Here is an 8,228-nt window from a genome sequence, read left to right as displayed (position 1 = left end):
GTAGTAAGTTTATTTATACAATGCTTTGATTAATAAAGCGTTATACAGTTTAACAAATACTTTTTTTGTATTGTAGAAAAAGATAAATGAGTTTTCTTCGAATTGTTAAAAAGTAATTATTTTCCTAGCTGTCTAAAATTATACATAAGTTTATCTAAAAGGAATTTTAAAAGAATTAATAGTTGTTATCTTATCGATAACCAAAAGGTTCTTCGTGCACCAGGTCTTTTGACCAAATTTTTTGAGCGTCTTAATTTTCGTTTAATAAACTATATATCGTTTAAACAAAAGCTTGACCTAAGAATATTTACCTAAAAAAATCAATAGTAAAGCACTTACAAATGAAAAATGTTTAGGTTTATGTAAAAGTACTTAAGTTATTTAAAAACTTTTGTTTTTCATGAACAGTCTTCCTTATTTCTAGTTGTGTTACTATATGAAGCTTTTTTGTTTTCAAAGTTATAAGATTTAAGATAAAGTTATTATGTGGTTTTTAATAATACTCTTTCAATTTAAGCTCTTAACTTATTTAAACTAAAAATTGTTATATGAATAAAAAAAAAAAAACACATCTTAAACAGTATACAAATTTTCTTTTTCAATTAATTTTTACTAAACCAAATAATTATTCAAAATTTTTACTGCCTATGAGTAAAGCTCAATTATGTGCTGTTATGAACAGCAAAACTTAACGCGTGACGTATTTTTTTCAGTTCATGCTGTTTACGCATATTTTTGCTTGGAAATCACAAAAAGTTATTTCATAAATTTATATTTTCTGCAGCTCAAACTTTCTAATTCATCGAAAAAACAAGTAATCTATTTTTTTTATGTTTTTTTAAGTGTAAATATAAAAGAAGAGAAGCTAAAGTTAACCAAGTTTAATATTCAAGCAAAAACTATAAAACATAATTCTCAATTTTTTAGGTATGTAAATTAATTTTGATTATTCACAACAACTATTGTTTTTTATATTAAATCTTTCAAAATTTTGTTCTTAACCTTTACTTTGAATACACATGAATTTTGTTTAAAAGCTTAATTTTAGCGCGAAAATGACATCATCTTATTTTTTTTTAATTTAGTAAGTTTGTTTAGGATAATAAAAAAGTAGAATACTTAGAAAATTTATAAGCTTCTTATTTAAATTAATTAATTATAAATACTATTATAACTAATTTATAATACTATAATTACCTTATCATTTATACTACTATTTTATAGTTTGTTATTATAACTTTCGCTTCAGTATTGATGAACTACCTTAGTATGTACTTTTTAAAACAGCTACCTTTTATAAACCACTTTTCAGTTTTTTATCAAACAGGCATGTTTTTAAATTAACAGTAATTTTCATGATACTTGAATATAAAATTAGAAACATGTTACATACATTCAAATCCATATCTGCATTCGTTAATTGTATAAACAATACAATAGGTTTACAATAGATAAACAAGTTTTAACAATAAGTAGTGTGTTTTAGATAAAATAAAAAAACAATTTGCTTTTTATTTTGTGGTATGTCAATTACAGTTTTTAAGAAAATTATTTGATGCCTTGATTTTTTGCTGTGTAAATTTGTCAGTAAAAAACTCACGTTAGTAAAAACTAAATTACCTTTTTGTTAATAAATAATCACTTAACAGCTGTATTTATTTAATGTAATTATGAAACTTAAAAACATATTTCTGAATGGTAATGGTTATCTTTTGTATAGCAATTTCGTTTTTTATTTAAATGCATTAGTGTATTCAAAGTAATTAAACAAGATCTTTAGTTAGCTCAGTACAAAAGTTATAAGTCAATGGTTTTTTTGCAATGAATTAACTTTCTATTAATAGGGTCAAAATTTTATTAATATTTAGATACCGTTGCTGCTTTAAAACCTCCGAGTTTTAAAAAAGCAGTCTATTTTATTTCAGTTACTTAAGCCTGAATTATCCTGACTCGCCTATCTGACCTGAAATTTTGTGGTTACAATGTTAAAGTTAAACAAGCTAAATAAAAAATAAACTTTTAAAACTAGTAAATACATTAAGCACTTTTTCTGAAATCTATTATTGCCAATATTGATTTTGGAAATCACAGTCTATTATGAGCAAAACACCGTTCTATATTTTGTTGATGTTAAGATTTCTGTTCTGTTTTCTACCAAGTAAATAGTCAAGTTGCATAAAATTGCTAAATAACATATTAGAAGGACCAAAATAGTTTTATAACCCTAAACTATCTCTTTTGTATTACCACAAACTAGTAAAAGCATAATAAATAAATAAAGTACTTATGTTCTTGATAAAAAAAGTTCTATAATTTTATAGGTTTATTACCGTACTTTGACAAAAAATCCGAGTGTAAAGTTGTTTTTAAAAAGCTAAAACGTAACAACTGAGGTTTATTTTAAGTATGTTTCTAGAAAAAGCATTTTGAAACATTAAAATAACTAACTATATAGAAGTTTTTAATATATTTATCTCTCCAATGGCATAAAACTGAGCTTTTACAATGATTAAGAAAGCAAAAAAAAATGGTTACTATTTTTGCAAACCAAAAAAAAATATAATATTGAAAATAGTTTATGTTGGTCGGTTTGTAAATTATGTGCTTTTTGTTTTTAATCAAACAAGTATTTGTAAAACTAGATTTTATGGCGAAATTTGTAAAACTGGCGAATACAACTTTAATGCTTAATTAAGGAAAGTTGAGAAAATTCTAGTTTTAATCCAGTACAATTACATTCGTTAACTACTTTCAATTCAAAAAAAAATATTTGAGATTCCACAATTTTGCATAACACTTCTATTGCACTGCATATTTTTAAACGTACTTAAATAAAACACTATTAAAATTTTACAAGATTTAAGAGCTTAATTGGTGAGAAAGTTATTTTTTATAAAAAGAATAGTTTTGAAATTTTCACAATATTCAAACTAGTTTTGATATAGTATATTTAAAACTAGGAGTATTAAATTGTTTTCTTGTTTTCGTTAAAACAGTCAACTCTTTTTACAGCTTCGTTTTGTTTTGACAATTAATGTTTAATTTCTTTGTTCAATTATTTTTATTTTTCATATTGTGGAGGAGCATCAACTTTCTCTGGTTGATAAGCAGCATTAACATTAGCATCTGGAACCAGCACATTTGAACCAGGAACCACCACATTTCCGTTAGTAACCATTACACTACCGCTAGGAACCATTTGAACAACAACAGGCTGGTTTCCAATATTTGGTTGAACTACAAGTCGTTGGTTTTGAGGAACGACCAAGTTTGCTGAAAATTTTTCACTAGAAAATTTAAATAGATAGCAATATAAGTAAACAAAATGCATATACTTGAAAGTATACAGTTAGTGTTTTTTCAACAAAGCAAAAAAAAAAATGTTTAAATAGGTATAAGTTACAGACAAAGCTTACAAGTAAGCATAATAAATAAGTTGTTATAGTTCTTTACTAGACCAGTTACGGCTTTGCTAAGGTAACAGCAGTGTAGAAATAAAGTTAACAATAATTTTGAAATAAGAGTTATTTTGCAAACTAACGCTTTTATAAAGCATAAAACAAGTCTTTTTTTATGTATAAAAGATCTTTGTAGTCTAAAGTTCGTTAGATAAAGTATTTTTACAATCAACTTGTTTTAAAAGTTGTCAATAGTGGTTTAAATGGCTTCTTAAATAAAAGTTTTGAACTTTGATTTTTCTATCAGGTTTGAGGTTTTGTGTTTAAATTAACATCCGTACCTAAAAATTTGGTTTGAATAAACGGCTTAATGGTTTTTTCTGTGCTTCTTAATTTATTTTTAATTTTAATCTTTAATTTACTTGTTTTGTACGGCTGATATTAACTCTTAAATTCCGAGGTCGCCATTATTTTAAAATTTAATTTCGTTTTAGAAAAACCCTGGCAAGACTCGACAAATTTAAGTTCTATGTTTTTTCTGCTTATTATTTCCGTAAAAAGATGTTGAATGAGTACCAAAAAGACGAAATTTTGTGATAATTATATTTTGTTCAAGTGTAATTTAGTAATTAGTAACATTGGGTTTTGATTGTTGGTTATTGTTTTGAAATATTTTACGATAATAATTCTAAATAATTTTAAAACGGATTTAATCATTAATTCATAGTAACGTACAAGCAAATTTTTTCAAACATGATAAAACTTCCAATCAACAATTCAAGTTACACTACTTATTTTTTGAAGTCCTTGTTGAAACTTCATTACATTAAGTTAAAAAATCATAAAGGTTTAATATATAAAGAGTTACGAACCTGGCTGAACGTTGCTTGATTGCACGTATACAGCTTGTTGAGTAGCATTATTCTCCTGCAAAATTTTTGACGGGTTGTAAAAGTATATACAAAAATGTTTTTAAGACTTGAAGGTTTGAATATTTCACGTTACTGTTTTTTTTCAACTTTTTCAACTTCTTAAATTAACCAGCCTCGTTATGAAACAAAATAATAAATAAAAACGTTTGCCACAAAAGTATTATTATCTATTATTTGCAAACTGACTTTACTGTATCCACAGCAGCCACCGCGCATCAACCCAAGCACGGTCAAGGTGATGAGCGAAACGGTCAACACGCAAGCGCATACTACTATGAAAATTCCCAGCCCGTAGCTGGCCTCATGCCACCTATCAACGCTGGGTAACTAGAAAAAAAAATCGAATTAGGTTGTAATGTAATTTTCTTCATAAAAAAAACTGGTTACTTATTAATCAAAAAACTGTGAGCCAGTAGAAACTGATGATTTTTTTAATTCAAAAACTTTTAAGTTTTCAGTTAGTTTTTGACTGTAATGTTAATTCAGCTACAAGTAAAACTCACTACGACAAATGCCGTTTCAATCCCAAGAAGTATAAGCGATAATAATGTTCCGACCATGGTACAAATAACATAAATTCCATCCTATGAAAATTTCTAGCTCACACAACGTTTAAAAAAAGTATTTATATAATATACAACAGCATGAGCTTTAAAATTAAAGCAATAGAAGTTTTAAAATATACTTTGCTTTCTATTTTTTTTTTATTTATGAACAACCAAGTGTTTAAACATATACTTAAATTTAGTTTAAAGTTTAGTAATAATAAAAATTACTTTTACTTGATACAAATTTACGGCAATTCCATAGCCTCTAAGCATTTTTTAGTTCGCTTGAAAATGCAGTATAAATACTTTACTTTTATTTATATACATAACACTTAGTAATAATTTTAAAGTTTCGAAGTAACTAGTGGATATGTTCTATAACCTAATTAGTTAATTTTTTCTCAAAGTATTCATTAGAGAATTTTTATTTAAAAAATGCATTAGTAAGTATCTGTAAAAGCTTTTAATTTACCGCTTAAAACAACTTAAATATTTTTAAGAGCTTTGTGTTTTAATGACTAACCATTTTTTCTGTAAATTCAAAGTATTACAGAAAACATTGTAACATTATACGTCAATGAAAAAACAAAAGATAAACAAAAAACTTCAGTGAATCACAAACCTTAACAATTAATAAATATCTAAGACAATTAGCATTAAAAATCTATGCTTTATTAGTAATTTTTGTAAAAGCTAACTTACTGATACAGACTTTGAGTCTAGAATGCCAAGTATTCCAACAACAGAAATCTAAAAAGTAAATGTTATTTTTTACTTTTAAGTGCAACTTAAAATTGAAACTTATTAGTTAAATGACCGTAAAAGAATATTAGTGATTTAAAAGTTTTAAAATGCAAATGCCAATAAGTATAAGATACTTTTTTTACTGCTAAAATTGTAATTTTTTAAAGTAGCTGAACAGTTTTTAGTTTACAACTCAGTTGTGAAAAAACGAAAACTTCAACTTATCTGAAAATAACAGTTAGACTAAAAATGTTTAAAACAAAATTTAACCAGTAGAGGACACCACACAGCATGCCATACTGAAAAATACATAAGGGAATTCGCGATACCGCATGAAAAGCAAACGAACGAAACAACAACAACTGCAATCTGTAGAAATAAACTGTTAAAAAAATTTGACTACAAATAAATTAATTAAGTACTTACACTCATGCGTTTGATTAGTTTTAAGAGTTTTTCATATTTGTTTGTTGTAACAGTTGATTGCAAAGTTGGTAGAATCACAACTTGTTGTTGTAAGGTTTCTGTCATTCTTATCAGAAAAGTTCAAGTTATTTGCAAACTACACACAATAAATTCTGCACACAAAAATATAGCTATTTTGGTATAAAAAATATTTTTGAATATTATTCTAACAAAGTTATTTTTGAAAAAACTACCATTATTCTATTTTAATGCAGTAAACATGTATAAATATATTTTACTAGCTTTGGTATGTGATCAAAGTGTTCATTATAGTTTAAACAAATTTAAAAAAATAAAATTAACAAAAAAAGCTCACGAAGTTAATGATTTTTATATTTAAAAGCAAAATATTTCTAGTTTGTATAAACACTTTTAGTTTTAAAATAATTAGTATTTACTAAATTAATACTATTATTATACTATTGAAAATAAAACGAAAATCACTTTCTGAAAAATCTTAGCTTAAATAAACTTATCTTCTTATTCGATACGTTGAACTTAATAGTCCGATTTATAAAAAGATAGCTAGCACCCGTAAAAAGTTTCTTAACAAACAAAGTTTTGTTTCCAAAACTATGCACTTGTGTTTTTACTGACCAGACCATATAACTTTTAGGTATTAAAAATACATTGGTTTAAACACTTTTTATTTTGCCCTAGGGACGCTATAAAAATGTAAACTAAAGAGAAACTTATTCCTCAAATATGTTTGAATACGTATTTGAACATGTAAAAATTTAAAGTATTGTGCAACTACTAAACCATATTTCATAAAAGTTCCAGAAGTTATACTTTTAGCTGCGTTGGTTGTCGAATTATTAGTTTTTCATATAGATAAATAGATTACAAAGAATTTTTGTAAAAATTAAATTACCAAAAAAACAACTTACTTTTTGTTGATAAACTAATACACTGAGGTCAGCAGTCGTTTCATTATAAAAATATTCCTCTGAAGACTGTTTTACTTAAAATAAAATTAAAAGAATAAAAATATATAAAAGCAAATGTGTAGGGAAAGCAACTTTAAAGGGGCAGAAGTTTACTAAAATCAAAACGTTAGTACATTTTCCATTGAACTAGCTGCTTTTAGATAAAAAGCACGTTACAGGCTGATTTTTTTGCTTGACGGACCGCAGTTTACCGACATCTAATTAAACTGTTTATATAAACTAATCCGGTTATCAAGAATCTAATATATTCTCTAATATGATTTTTTTGTATTTTTTCACTAATAAGTAACCAAAACTCTAAAAACAAAACTGTTGGCCCTCAGTTTGATATTTAATGATTTATTTTATGTAGCTTTATTACAGTAGAACTGCACCGCACTAGCGTCGCTTATTTTGAAAATCAAAATCAAAATAAAACTTACCACAAGGTATCTTCAATAAAACAGCACATCTTAAAGACTGTAGTAAAAAAATGTACAGTTTACATCTTTATTTGAACGATTTTACTGCATTTTACTTGTAGTGCAGTTTGCTGAGTTATTTACGGTAACATTTAGCAACATTTACGATGCACTAAGAAGTGGTAAAACGTAGGGTTTCTGTTGTGTTAATTTCCAAGTATCTAATGACTATTTAAAAAAAATAAGTTATTTTTCATTTGAACTTAATTGTTCTTACTTGTTATCACACATTGTTTAAGTTTAGTTTTTGTTTGTAGTATTTGACAAACAATTTACAAGTTTGTTTTAGCTCGTGTAAATTAACTTTTTAATTTAATCCGCTTTAGAATTAAATGATCATTGATTTAACTAACACGATACTCTTTCTATATTTAAATGTTCTTTTATTACCCGTAAGCAACCCTTTTTGCTTGGCAACATTAGTTTTCTTAAAAACTTATATTAAAATGTAAAAGTTGTATTATTTAACTCTAGTGACTTGGTAACTAATAAATTTTTGTTTTTACGAACACACAACTGAAAAACTTCAGTATCACATGGCTTAAAATATTCGAAGTTTAATTGAAAATAACAACTAGTTTCTGTAAATTTATTATAGTGTGCTTTTGAAAAGTAAAATGAAGTGAGGCCTTAGATTTATAATTAACTTTATACTTTTAAAACCTTTTCTTGTCAAAAATAAGTAAATACAGTTTTATGTGAATACTCTTATCTTTTGACCACGTAGTAA

Source organism: Thalia democratica, unplaced genomic scaffold (assembly GCF_965202585.1).
Source record: "Thalia democratica unplaced genomic scaffold, ktThaDemo2.hap1.1 HAP1_SCAFFOLD_864, whole genome shotgun sequence".
Classification (NCBI taxonomy): Eukaryota; Metazoa; Chordata; class Thaliacea; order Salpida; family Salpidae; genus Thalia; species Thalia democratica.
Note: the sequence above shows the minus strand (reverse complement) of the source record.